This window comes from Mustela putorius, unplaced genomic scaffold (assembly GCF_011764305.1).
Source record: "Mustela putorius furo isolate JIRA1106 unplaced genomic scaffold, ASM1176430v1.1 tig00000450_pilon_pilon_pilon, whole genome shotgun sequence".
NCBI lineage: Eukaryota > Metazoa > Chordata > Mammalia > Carnivora > Mustelidae > Mustela > Mustela putorius.
The window spans coordinates 22664439-22678512 of NW_025421385.1; the positions used below are offsets into that span (position 1 = coordinate 22664439).

General features: G+C 37.7%; 1 protein-coding gene across 5 annotated transcripts in view; it reads right to left on the reverse strand.

Annotated features, from left to right (window-relative positions):
• The window catches only part of LOC101686176, a 206216-nt gene that overhangs the window by 184057 nt on the left and 8085 nt on the right, over positions 1-14074 (reverse strand). For all 5 annotated transcript variants that reach the window (XR_006606817.1, XR_006606816.1, XR_006606819.1 and 2 more), the window contains exon 2: positions 7097-7491. The gene's annotated coding sequence lies outside the window, so the exon portion shown is untranslated. The remainder of the gene's footprint in view (positions 1-7096; positions 7492-14074) is intronic.

Here is a 14074-nt window from a genome sequence, read left to right on the forward strand (position 1 = left end):
AGGGAATAATCTCAGTCTTTTGGTATCGGTTGAGTCCTGATTTGTGACCCAGTATGTCGTCTATTCTTGAGAAGGTTCCATGTGCATCTGAGAAGAATGAGTATTCTGTTGTTTTAGTGTGGAATGTTCTGTATATATCTATGAGGCCCATCTGGTCCAATGTGTCATTCAATGCTCTTGTTTTTTTATTGATTTTCTGCTTTAATGATCTGTCTATTTCTGAGAGAGGTGTGTTAAGATCTCCTACTATTAATGTATTCATATCAATATGACTCTTTATCTTGATTAATAGTTTTCTTATGTAATTGGCTGCTCCCTTATTGGGGGCGTAGATATTTACAATTGTTAGATCATCTTGGTGGATAGTCCCTTTAAGAATTATGTAGTGTCCTTCTGTATCTCTGACTACAGTCTTTAGTTTAAAATCTAATTTTCTGATATAAGAATCACTATCCCGGCCTTCTTTTGAGGCCCATTGGCATGAAAGATGCTTCTCCATCCCTTCACTTTCAGTCTGGGTGTATCTTTAGGTTCAAAATGGGTCTCTTGTAGACAACGTATGGATGGGTCCTGTCATTTTATCCAATCTGCAACCCTGTGTCATTTGATGGGCGCATTTAGGCCATTCACATTGAGAGTGATTATTGATAGATACGTTTTTATTGACATCGTGTTACCTTTGAAGTCTTTCTTTCTGTAGATTGTCTCTATATTTCTGTTCAATGCTATTCTTAGGATTTTTCCTCTTTTATAGACACCCCCCCCCCACTTAATATTTCCTGCAGTGTCAGCTTGGTGGTCTCATACTCTTTTAAGCCTTGCCGATCTTGGAAACTCTTTATTTCTCCATTCATTTTGAATGTCAGTCTTGCTGGATAAAGTATTCTTGGCTGCATATTCTTCTCATTTAGTGCCCTGAATATATCTTGCCAGCCCTTTCTGGCTTGCCAGGTCTCTGTGGACAGGTCTGACATTATTCTGATGGGCTTTCCTATGTACGTAAGGAGCTTCTTTGTCCTAGCTGCTTTCAAGAGGGTCTGCCTACAATTATAATTCTTCATTCTTACTATTAGGTGTCTCGAGGACTTTCGAGAATCTATAATCTTGGGGGGAAACCGTTCTGCCTCTAGTACATGAACGCTGGTTCCGTTCGTGAGATTGGGAAAATTTTCATAAACAACTTGTTCCACTATATCTTCTAGAATTCTTTCTTTCTCCTCCCTTTCAGGGATTCCAATAATTCTGATGGAACGTTTCATGGCATCGTTTATTTCCCTGATTCTGTTTTCGTGGCTTCTAAGCTGTTTGTTCCAGGCTTCCTCCTGATCCTCTCTCTCTGTTTGTCCTCCAGATCGCTAATTCTATCTTCTGTCTCAGTTACCCTAGCTTTTAGAGAATTTAGATTAGATTGGAACTCATTGAGAGCATTTTGAACATCATCCCTGGTGGCTTTCAGTTCTGCCCTAATCAATTCCGTTTGGTCATCCACGGCTTTCTTCAACCTAGCTATTGCCTGGATAATTGTTAGCCTGAATTCCTTTTCTGACATATTGTCTATGTCGATAGCCATTAGCTCTGTTGCAGAAAGAGCTGTATTTTTCTTCGTTGGGCATTCCTCCTCCTTGTCATTTTGGTGAGAGATGACTGAATGGATGTAGCTGGATGTATCAACCGTGGTGCAGTCAAAGTGCACCCTGGAACGCTTCTGAGAAATCAAGATTCCCCACCCGAATGAAAGAAAAAAGAAAAGAAAAAGAAGATAAAGAGAGAGACAGGAAAGAAAGGGAAGATAAAAGAGAAGGCTCAGCCCAAATGGGCCCCAAGGTAAGATTTATGAAGTATACAAACAAAAACAGACAAACAAAAAGACTGATAAAAGTATATGACAAGAGAAATATATATATATATATATATATATATATGAAGTAAAGGAAGAACCTCATCAAAATGAACCCCAAGTATAAGATTTATATACTATCAGGACAAACACAAATACACAGAAACACTGGCAGAAGAAAAAGATGGGAGAGTGGTTATAAATTCTCAGTGTGGGCGAGGAAGGTTATTTTGATTATTCATGGATGTATCTTGATATCTTTGTTAAACGACTCACCTTTCCTAAGATAAAGGGGGATTAAAAATTGGTTTACCTATAGGGGTAGCATTGATTGGGGAAAGGGGGTTACCTTGAAGTTTAACTCTCTATGAATATTAGAAAATAAAAATAAAAAAGGAATAAACTAGACTAAACTAAAATTTTAAAAATATTTTAAAAAATAGAAAAACACAGGTGTATGTATCAAAAAGTTAAGGTTATAAGGCTATTATGGAATTTGATGTACTGGACATCTCACTGTAATGGTCATTAGGTTAAAAAATTATCTATATATTTTAAAAAAATGAACCAGAATAGTGGGAATGAGTTAAAAATAAAAGTTGTCCTATGAAGTAGTAGTGGTTGTTTTCTTGTAGTCTTTTTTTTTTTCTTTCTTTCCTGGTTGGTTTTCGGGGAGAGGGGACTGCCAAGTGGATTTTCAGTCAATGATGTTCCCTGAGTTAAGTCCTCCTGCCCCCCTCAAGGGGGTGGGCTCTGAGGAAACCGTTTTTTTCAGGCTTTTGTTCTCTGGAGGTTTTTATGTTTGTTCACATATTTTTCTCTCACCTTGACCGCTTTTGATGGTTTTTCGAGGTTTAGAGGAAAGCAAACTGCACCCTGACCTCCCTCTCAGAGAGAAGCCTTAGTCTGCTCCCCTGTGGGTGCCACAGAACCCATATAAATTCCCCCTTGGCTGCTGGCAGAGCAGGTTCTGAGTCACAGTCCCTGGGGACGCAGGTTCTTCTGCTTGTACCCAAAACCAGGGCAGCGGCTGTCTGGGCAGCTCCAGACCACCAGAGAGGTTCCAAGCAGCGATCGCACACTGAGATTTCCCCGCTGGCCCGGGCTGGGAGTGTCTGGTCTTTCTGGGTCTAAGAGTGCCCACCTTGCAGGCACCTCTCTCAGGGGAGGCTGTGGGGTGCGCGCACATCTCAGGCTCTGATAGCACCACGCGGGTCGGAGAGCACCAGGCTGGGCCTTGGCGCATCTGTCTCCGGGGAGAGTGTGGGGCATGCGCGTTTCAGGCTCTGATAGCCCGTGGCACAGCGTTCTGCCCTCTGGCGAGGCTGCAGCCCCTCACAGGAGCCGGACCCCTGGCGTTCTCGGCGCGCTGGCGGCTCAGGGACCAAGAGCTGGTTTCTCCGCGGCACTCTCTCTGGCTCAGCGCCATGGGAGGCTGCCCTGGGTCCGGGGATTTAAGCCCCTGTCCCTAGCCACCCCGATTCCCGTAATTTCCCCCCACGATCCTTTGCTCTTTTTGAGTGCTTTCAACCAGTCTCCAAGTTAATGCTGGTCCCCAGATGCAGGGCACTCTCGGATTGGGGTATTTCCCATCGGTCACCTCGGGTGGCTCCCTCCCCCTTTTGTTTATCTTCCAACATCAGTCCGACATTCCCACTCTGCTTTACCTGCCCACTGGCATCTTCTGCCCCTGTAGAGATCCAGAGGGGTATAATTGTGATCTCAGGCTGATTTCATGGGTGATCGGAGTTCTTTGGTAGGTAATCAGCTCACTTTAGGGTACAGGTTGAAACGGTCCCTCCTCCTACTTCCCCGCCATCTTGTCTCCCCCCATTTAGTAATATTTCTTAAAGTAAAATGTATGTATTAGTGATACAATCACACAAGCATTTGGGGGGGTAGTGTTTATATGGTATGTCTTTTTAATCCTTTTAAATTATCTGTGCCTTTTTGTTTCTTGAATCCAATCTGAAAATCTTGTCTTTTAGTTGGAACATTTAGTTCATTTGCATTTAATGTGATTACTGTTATAGTTGGGTTTATGTTCACAATCTTACTGTGAATTTTATTTTATTCATTTTGTTTTTATTTCTACTTATCTTATCTGTTCTTCCTCCATTCCTCCTTTCTTTCATTACTTTGGATTAAACAAGTGTTTTTATTATTCTGTTTGACCTCTTCTATTAGGTTCTTAATTATACCTGTTTGTTTTCTTTTGGTAGTTACCCAGAGCAGTGGTTCTCAAATGTTAGTGTGCATCAGAATCACCTAGAACACTATTCCAACATAGATTTCTGGGCCCTACTTTTAAAGTTTATAATTTAATAAGTCTGGGGGAGGACTGAGAATTTTTACTTCTAAAAAATTCCCAGATGATGTTTATACTGTTACTTTGTTAACTCTTATACTTTGATAATCATTCCTCTAGATTTTAATATGAATCCTTGGCTTATTACAGCTTACATTAAGCTAGTATTTTTAAAAGATTTCTTTATTTTATTATTTTATATATAGAGAAAAAGCACACACACAAGTGTGGGGAGACCAGAGGGAGAGCATCCCCTCTCCACTCCCCACTAAGGACAGTGCTGGGTATGGGGCTTTGTCTCATGACACATGAGGTCATGACCTAAGCAGAAACCAAGAGCTGGATGTTCAACTGAATGAGCCACCCAGAAGCCTCTCTAGATTTTGTTTTTGTTTTTTTTTAAACCACTGTCAAAGGATAAAAACCTTACGATGGTTTATGTACATTTATCTCCCTCCTACAATTCATACAACTGTTATTTTTTCTTTAACTTCTGCGTATAAACTCCACAACATCTTTTTTTTTTTGCTGCTTTGAAATTCAATTTTAAAAACTTAATCACGGGGCACCTGGGTGGCTCAGTTGGTTCAGCATCTGCCTTTGGCTCAGGTCATAATCCTAGGGTCCTGGGACTGAGCCCCAAATCGGGTTCCCTGCTCAGCAGGGAGCCTGCTTCTCCCTCTGCCGCTCCCCCTGCTTGTGCTCTCTGTCTCTCTGTCAAATAAATAAATAAATAAATTCAAAATCTAAAAACTTAATCACATATTTATCTTTTCTGCTGTTCTTCTTTCCTGAAGACCCATGTTGGCCTTTGAATTAATTTTCCTTTAGTCTAAAGAACTACCTTTAATAGTATTCATATTTTGGGTCTGTTGATGATGAATTCTCCCAGTTTTTATTTGTTTGAATAAATTTTTATTTTATCATGATTTCTTAAGGATATTTTAATTAGGTATAAACTGATTTTTTTTTCTTTTAACACTTTAAATGTCTTTTTATTCTTTTTGGCTTCCATAATTTGTCAGAAAATAAATTATCTTGCTGTTCCTTTTGTAGAAAGTAGATGTGACTTATTTTTCTCTTGCTGCTTTCAAGATTTTATCTTTGCCTTTCAGCGTTTCAACCATAATGTGCTTAATTGTGGCTTCCTTTGTATATATCCTTGCTGTGTACTGGGGTTCACTGACCTTTAATGTTGGGGCAGATGTGAGTCATCAATTTTGGAAATTTCTTGATTTTATCTCTTGAAATATTGCTCTGCCCCACTCTCTTTCATTCTTACCTTCTGGGACTCTTAATTAAACATACATTTGGTTATTTAGCTATATTCCAAATGTCTCTCTCTCTCTTTTTTTAAAGATTTTATTTATTTATTTGTCAAAGAGAGAGGAGCGAGAGTGAGCACAAGCAGACAGAGTGGCAGGCAGAGGCAGAGGGAGAAGCAGGCTCCCTGCCGAGCAAGGAGCCTGATGTGGGACTCGATCCCAGGATGCTGGGATCAATACCGGAGTCAAAGGCAGCTGCTTAACCAACTGAGCCACCCAGGTGTCCCATCCACATGTCTCTTTTATTCAGTTTTATTCATCCTGTTCTTTTTGTCTCTGTGTCTCATTTCTGGATATTTTCTATTTATCCGTCCTTAAGTTCACTAACTGTATTTTTTGCTCAGTCTAAGCTATTAAAAAAAAAACTATCCAGTGAATTCTCAATTTTAGCTGTTGTATTTTTAAATTACATAATGTACATTATTTTTATAGGTTCCAAATCTGCAAAAATTGTCCATCATTTTATCCAATTTGTCCATCTTTCCCTTTTTCCTTGTGCATATATATGCATACATATATCTCAGGGCTGTGAGATCAAGTCTTGCATCAGGCTCCATGCTCAGTGAGGCATCTGCTCACTCTGCCCATGACCCCACCCCATGCTCTCTCTCTCTAAAATCAATCTTAAAAAATAATAATAATAAAAGAACCAACTGGACTAATACTGATATTATTTCCCCCTGTAAACTTTCTCCCTTTCTTCTGTTAGATGCATAATTTAAAGGACTGATCATCTTAAGCCCATTAGGAATTGAATTGGATCAGGGCTGCATTCTGGTTTTAGTTAGACTTAGTTTACCTCTCCTTTGTCCTTTTTCTTCAGAGGTGGCTCACTTGGACTTTTTGTTTTTAAGTATATAATGTATTATTTGTTTCAGGGGTACCGGTCTGTGATTCATCAGTCTTACACAACTCACAGCACTCACCATAGCACATAACGCTTCCCAATGTCCACCAGCCACCCATCCTACCCCTCTACTTCCCTCCCCTCCAGCAACCCTCATTTTGTTTCCTGAGATTAAGAGTCTCTTATGATTTGTCTCCCTCTCTGGTTTCATCTTGTTTCATTTTCCCTCCCTTACCCTATGATTGTCTTTCTTGTTTCTCAAATTCTTCATATCAGTGAGACCATATAATAATTGTCCTTCTCTGATTGACTTATTTCACTTAGCATAATAGCCTCTAGTTCCATTCACATCGTTGCAAATGGCAAGATTTCATTTTTGATGGCTGCATAATATTCCCGCGTGTGTGTGTGTGTGTGTGTGTGTGTGCGCGCGCACGCGCGTGCATGCTCGCGCATGCGTGTATACCACATCTTCTTTATACATCCATCTGCTGATGGACATCTAGGATCTTTTCATAGTTTGGCTATTGTGGACACTGCAGCTATAAATCAACCTGGACTTTTGATTGATAGTTTAGCAGGTCTCTCTCCTTCAGCTTTTAAAAACTATGAGAGAATCAGTTCTGCCCTTTAGAGGCTTAAAGTTTAGCTCATTAGTTTCCTACCTCATGCAGCTTCAAAATGTGGCAGATGTCTTGAGAGAGAGCCTGGCCAAGTGTTCATGCTGGCTTTCTGTCTCTTTTGAGATTCTGTCTCCAAGCTTTCTGGAAAGACCTTACCTTTCCAATCCAGTTTCCTTCTTGAGTGTGGCCTTCTGCAGTTTTTGATTGATAGTTTGGCTTTTCTCTTTGTCCTCATCCCTGAAACTCTGTCCTTCAAAAGTTTTGAGCTTAGTCTCTCACAACATCAAGTTCAGTATCTGGCAAAAACTTGAGGGAAAGCCCTGTCGTATGGTTGGTGCCGCCCCTCTCTCTAAAAGGAATTTGTCTCCTAAGCATCATAAAATTGAAGATTTTATTCTGCCTTTCTGGACCAGCTCTCCAGGCTCTTTTATACTTCAACTTTCAGCAAATATCCAGGGTATGTTTCAGGCTTCTTTAGAGTCAAATCTGGCATGCCTGGACCTATTGGCTTCAAAAACTCACCTGGCTTCTTCTTTGGCCCAGTAGAGTACCTATGCCAAAAACAGAGTCAATATGACCAGAATTGGTAAATGATCCAAGGAATAAAAGAGCCAGGGATTGTAGCTCACCAGGAGAGCTTTTCCTTCTCTAGAAATTTAGTTCTTCTAGGCTTCGCTCTGCCCACAATTTTCCAACAACTTTAAACATTCAACTTTGTAATTTATTTGTTTCAGTGGGAGCCTAGTCTTTCTACTAAATCCTACCTAAAGTAGAAGTCTCAATACTTACTTTAGGGGTACCACAGATAATCTATTTTCTATTCTGTTTCATTAAAAACAAACTGCTGGTCCGAGCTCACTATTAATCAATGTCAGTATCCACTTTTGAATCACAGTCCCATTTTGAGCAAAGCTGATCTAAACAGGGCTCTGGGAAAAACCAACCTGTCTTGCTGTTTGGAAGAGGCTCATCAAAGCGATATGGGCTAAATGAACCTCAGTCCTCTTAGCAGTATCCAAATCCTTGAAGTATGGAATTCTGTCTATATTTTTCCTTGAGTCTGACAAAGTCAGCTTTTGAATTCAAATTAACTTCTCACTGAAAGGCAGGGCAAATTTCATTTTGTTCTACCATTTCTCTCTAGCCTTTTTTCTCAGTCAAAATCAAGTTTTTATGATTTGTGTTAGTCATTCGTATTACAATCTCATTAATCCAAAGTTTTTAGTAGCTTGTCCACAAAGATAAGACAATTTCTTTAAAAAAGAATCCATTCTCCAAAGTACCTCTCTTAAACTTGGCCTTTTCCTCTGTATTATTAGTTTTTTTCCCTTAAGCTATAATAATTCAGTATTTGTGAAAGGGTTTTCAACCACCAAGGACCAAAAGTAGCATGTGTGGCAGCAAAACTGACATGTCGCTCCGCTGCATCAGGGTGTATATACATCATAATCAGAGAATAAAACAACTTGCACAGAGAAATAAGTAAACAAAAACAGAGTCACTGTGTCTAGTTTGCTTTCCCAAGATAAAAGAATCCCTCAAGTTTTGTTTATAAGTACTGACTCCCTCATAAAAGCAATTTTATCAGTTTTTGCAATGATGATAGCTGAAAATTCATAATAACCTTTGTAGCTATGACAACCCTGTAAGACAATTTATATCTTTTCTTCCATGAGCAGACTAACTATGAGCTAGTCATGTTGGTTCTTTTGTGTTCCTCCATTCTTGTATTCTTTTATTTAGTGAACCAGACATTTTAAAACCTGGGAGTTTCTTATAAACCTTTCTTGAGAGTAAACTTTTCGTTACTAGATGCTGTGTCTCTGAGTATTTCTTTGACGATTACCAAGATTTTATGTATTTATCTACCAGAGATGTATTGAGTAGTTGGAGCTGAGTAAACTGCAACTCAGGGCTCTTTGAGGTATAACTTTTCCCAGTCTTAGGGTGAATCTCTTGTGGGAAATAGGGTTTTAATCTAGTTGATTCTATTTCTTTTTATGACCATTTGTTTGGGTTTTGTGTCCCGGTTAATTCTGGTTTTCATGCTGGTTCTGATATGTACACACCCTTATTTCTCCTTTGGCAGCAGCCGTGTTGATAATGTAGTTTTTAATGGCCTGTATGGTCTTTTGAGGTAACAAGTGACACGTATTTGATTGTATTTTATGTTTGTCTTGAGGATTCCGTTAGCTCCTGTCATTTAGATGATCTCTTTCTTTGCCTCTGGGTCTTGAGACCTGGATTTAGTTTCACCAGGAGGTTGGAAAGTTGTTCGTATCACTCAATACAGTACTGATTTATTTTATTGCTGCCTTACTATTGGTGAAACTCTCTGTGTTGTCTTTTATGCTGTGTGCCACTCTGACTCAAATCAAGATAAACATATTTTTGTGCCCTCTGGAGAGGAGAGCAGCTATTGGAGATCTGGAGCTGCCACCATCAGCCAGTTTTGTGTACTTTGACTACATTTGTTCCATCTGTGGCTAATGTTATAAAACCAAAGTTGATGGTTCTTTTAGTGTCATTTAAAAAAGACTTTCCTCCTCAAAAAGAAAGGCATAGCTTTTTATAATAGTCTATTTATTTACAATTATAAACTTCTCTGACAGCAACTTCTGCTGTCCCTTGGGACACTATTAGAGATTAATGGGCCATAAAAGCTGTCATTTGAACACACTATGTAAGGATATCTAATTCCAACAGACAAATTCAGAGAGAACAAAATATACATAATGAATAAAATTTGAAATTGTTTCCACCTAGTTTTAGGACAAAGGGTAGAGACTAGAGAAAGTTTTGCTTGAATGGTACAACCATTCAATTAAGCCTGAATTTGTGATGGAATGAGAATGATTGCTTCTTGACTCTCCTACAGCTTCACGGTCTTTGCAAGAAATCTATAAAGTCTGGGTACATAACTTTTACTCTCTCGTCTTTCAAAAGAAAATAGAAAAGCATAAATAATGAGCCAGGTAAAGATGTGAGAAAGAGTTTGATGCCCCAAAGTAAGGAGTTAATAAATCTAAAGCTGTGCTTCTAGCTCAAGCTACAATCTGACTGGAAAATTACCATAAAAATAGCCTTATTTACAAGTTGACAAAGTAAGTAATGAAATGCAATTTGATAGCAAAGAGAAAAACAGAAAGGAAACTTTAGTATTCTTAAACAAAACTTGAAGAGTTCCTAAATATTTAGGAAATAGAAAAATATGAAAAATAGAAAAGTTTAAGTAATCATATTCCTAATTAAAAGGAATCCTTGGACAAATTAGATTGGTTTAATAATGCTGTATTAAAACAACCATATGTCTTCTTCCTGATTTAATTACAGGGTGAATTAAAATGTTAGTATACTATTCTAACTTATGCAAGATGGGTTTGTTTTCTCATGGAAAGCCTAAATAATTGAACTTTATAGATATTTTTCTAATTCCTAAACTAATCTTAAACTGAATTACTCATTTAATTAATAATCTTTGGATATAAATTATATCTAAGAAACTCATTTGTAGAGAACAAAATAAATACTGGGTTCAACAACCACAGTCTTTACATAGATTTGCCTTTTGTTTTTATACATTGTAAATGACCATTAATTAATAGGTTGAAAAGATACATATGAAAAATTAAGATATGTTGGTATACATGTTCTTTTTTGAAAGAAATGTAAAATAATGTTTGTGAATCTGTCAAGAGGTATAAATCCAAAGTAATAAATTTTTATTTGTCTATCATGGGAAAAGATTGATTTTGTCTTAAAGTCAAATTGTCTGCTTATGCCAGAATGTGACAGAAAATATTAAAGCCAAATTTGAGGGTATATATACAACAGGTTGTAGAAGGTATGAAGGGAAATGGACTTTGTCTTGGTTTTTAATATTCACGAATAATCAATTCAAAAGAAGCATAAAAATGTATGAACTTATTTTATAAAGTTAGCTAGATAAAAATGAATTTATTCATAGGATGGAAAAAAGGACTTGTGAATCCTACTGTATAAAATATGGATGGCATCCCCAAAGAGTAAAACTAGAATCTGGATTTTCTGTTAAATTGACAAATCCATAAGTAAATGTTTACTCTAAACAAAAAACAATTAAGAGGTACTTAGTGCCTAAAAATAGCAGGGTTTTCTTATATTATCAAATTATATTATTTATATTTATAATATATAAATATTTATATATATAATTATTATATATTATCACTCTTGAGAGCCCAACATTTTGTGCTTTTGTCATACCCTTGAACTATTTCTTTTTTTTCCTTGAACTATTTCTTAAACAAAGTCCTTTACCTCTGAAAACGTTTCTAGTATCATTACTTGATGCTAACTTTATTTTAAATATTGCCTGTAACCTTTTTTCTATAGTCACTTACTCATGTTTTCTCCTCTGATAACTTTTTTTTTAATATTTTTATTTATTTGACAGAGATCACAAGTAGGCAAAGAGGCAGGCAGAGAGAGAGGAGGAAGCAGGCTCCCCTTTGAGCAGAGAGCCGGCCTCGGATCTGGATCCCAGGACTCTGAGATCATGATCTGAGCCAAAGGCAGAGGCTTTAACCCACTGAACCACCCAGGCACACCCTGATAACTTTTTTGATATGGCATTTCCCAAATTCAGAATAATAAACTATTACTACGTCTTTTACATAATAATTTTCTTTGGGGTTTCCCAAACAGTTGCTAGAAGCCCCAAAGTTTTGCTAATTTATCCTATGAAAGGAGGAATACTAAAAATAATTAGATATGTTTGGTTGGTATACTGCAGATTTTTTATTAGCTCAAAGCTACCGTAAAAATCATCCAGCTTATCCCCTCCTAAATATGAAAAAAACTTATACAATAGTAAGAGGAGTTTAACCCAAGTTAATTACATTTAAGGAAAATGTATTACTATAAATGTAAAGATATTTTTACCAACTGTCTAACGTTCAGGTTGGACAGAAGCATACACCTATCCATATACAAAGATTGGTACAGTAACTGTTTTTTAAAAATTGATTTTTTAAAAAAAAATTTGTTTGCAGCTGACAATCCTAAAATATTTTATGACATTAATTAAATGAAATTTAATGCCTACTCTGTCTATAAAAGTATTTTTCCTCTCAGGATAATCATTGACTAAAATCTTGCAAAGGGATATGTGTTACTTCAGAAAAAAAACAATTCCACCCCCCACTATTCTAGTATTGTTAGGGCTTTACACATTAACCTAAGCCATTGTGTCTTATCATCCACAGATACTTTCTGCTTTTTTCTTACATTTGCCTGAAGTCCCCGTGATAAGCTACAGAGCAAAAACTGAATCTTCTGGAGGAAACATGAGAAGAACGAAAGCCTCAGTAGACTTTCACCACACTCATAATTGTTGACTCTATAGGGTGTAGGCTCATGGATAACAGATTTTTCAATATAAACTGATGTCAGCATGACAAAAAGATACCTGTCAGCCTACCAAAAGATAAGAGTCAGGATTTCTAGGATTCTTTAAATCCAGAAGCAAATGACTTTGTGAAAGAGTGCTCCACCCGAAATCAGAAAAACAAGAAATAATTACCTAGGATGAAATGAGTTAATTATGGTTAATGCTTTATTTCTAATGGACATCTTCTTTATTTTGAACTATCTATTGGCTACACTACATAAACTGGTATAAACATTCTTTCAATGGTATGTTCCAACTGACCCTTTGGAATTCCAGAAAAAAAATTCTTTGAAAATTCTTGATATAATTTATAAGTAATATATTGCCAAGAAAACATAAAAATAGTGATACTAGAGAAAATGACATAAATGTGTACCACAAAATAGTAAAAATGGTTAAATATTACACAAAATGCCTTTATTAAGTTTCCTTGACTTTTGACAGCCATGTAGCTATTTTGAGTAAGTTCAATAAAGATCTATTCTCCTTCCTATCAAACAGTAATTTAAAAATTGCTTTTGAGTCTGTGGCTATGCCTTAAACCTAATTGAATTAGGTATGGCAAGCCCATTGCTAAGCAACAAGGTCCAAGTAACTTAACAGAGGTGAACTGAATGGCTCTTGGTTCCTGATCTTGGTATATGAGCCTAAGAGCAATATCTTAAACATAAACCAATGACAACCTTAAAGTCTTTACAAAGCCTTGAAAGTTAACCCCTAAGTTTTAGTATCACATGCTCTGTTTAGTTTCACTAAACAGATTATAAAGAGGTCTCTGTGCTTAAGCATCACCCTTTATCACATTCATATAATAAAACTGACCAAATAAACCATCAAAGTAATAATACTGCACCGTGAAATCACTAGGCAAATTTATGCAGTCAAAGCCGGGCTTAAAAGGAAATCTGGAGGCAAGATTTACATCTAACCAGATGGGGAAGCAATGCGCATCACATTCCAGAGTCAGAAAACAAAACGAAGTAACACTATACAGTAAGGGGTCAACACAGACTGCTCAAGTTGTGCAAACCTTTCACATTCCAAAGAAAGGTTTGGTCTTTACTCAGCTCCTAAGCGATGACCTCTCCACCCTTGGAATATCCTGTCTGATAATGTTTTTGTTTACCTAAGGGCCTGAGGCCTGACCAGGTAGTCTATGGTGACAATGTGACTTATGATCCACCACGGCCTTGGGCCATACAGTATCAGCTTGATCCGCAGAGGGGCTGGAGACTGAAGGTCAGCCATTTGGGCAGTCAGCTGTGCACTTGTGTGATCAGCCCACAGGGAAAAACCTGGACCCAGAGGCTCGGAGGAGCTTCCCTGCTTGGCGGTACAGCAAGCGTATCATCACGCATCATTGCCAGGAGAATGAAGCGCTGTCTGCATGACTTCACTGGAAGAGGACAACTGGCAGCTCCTGCCTGGTTTTTGCTGGACTTGGCCTTGTGTCCCTTTTTCAGTTGCTTTTTAAAGTCTGTATCCTTTTGCTCTAATAAACCTTAACTGTGAGTATAACAGCTTTTCTAAGTTCTGAGTGTCCTGTTAGTGAATCACTGAATACAAAGGTGATCTTGGGGATTCCCTGCAAACACACTTTGAAACCCTGAGATAAAGTAACATCAGCAAACAAGTTAACCCTGTCTGGTACTTGCTCCTCAAATAAATGAACTCTTGAGTCTTTCCTGTAAGTTATTCTCTAA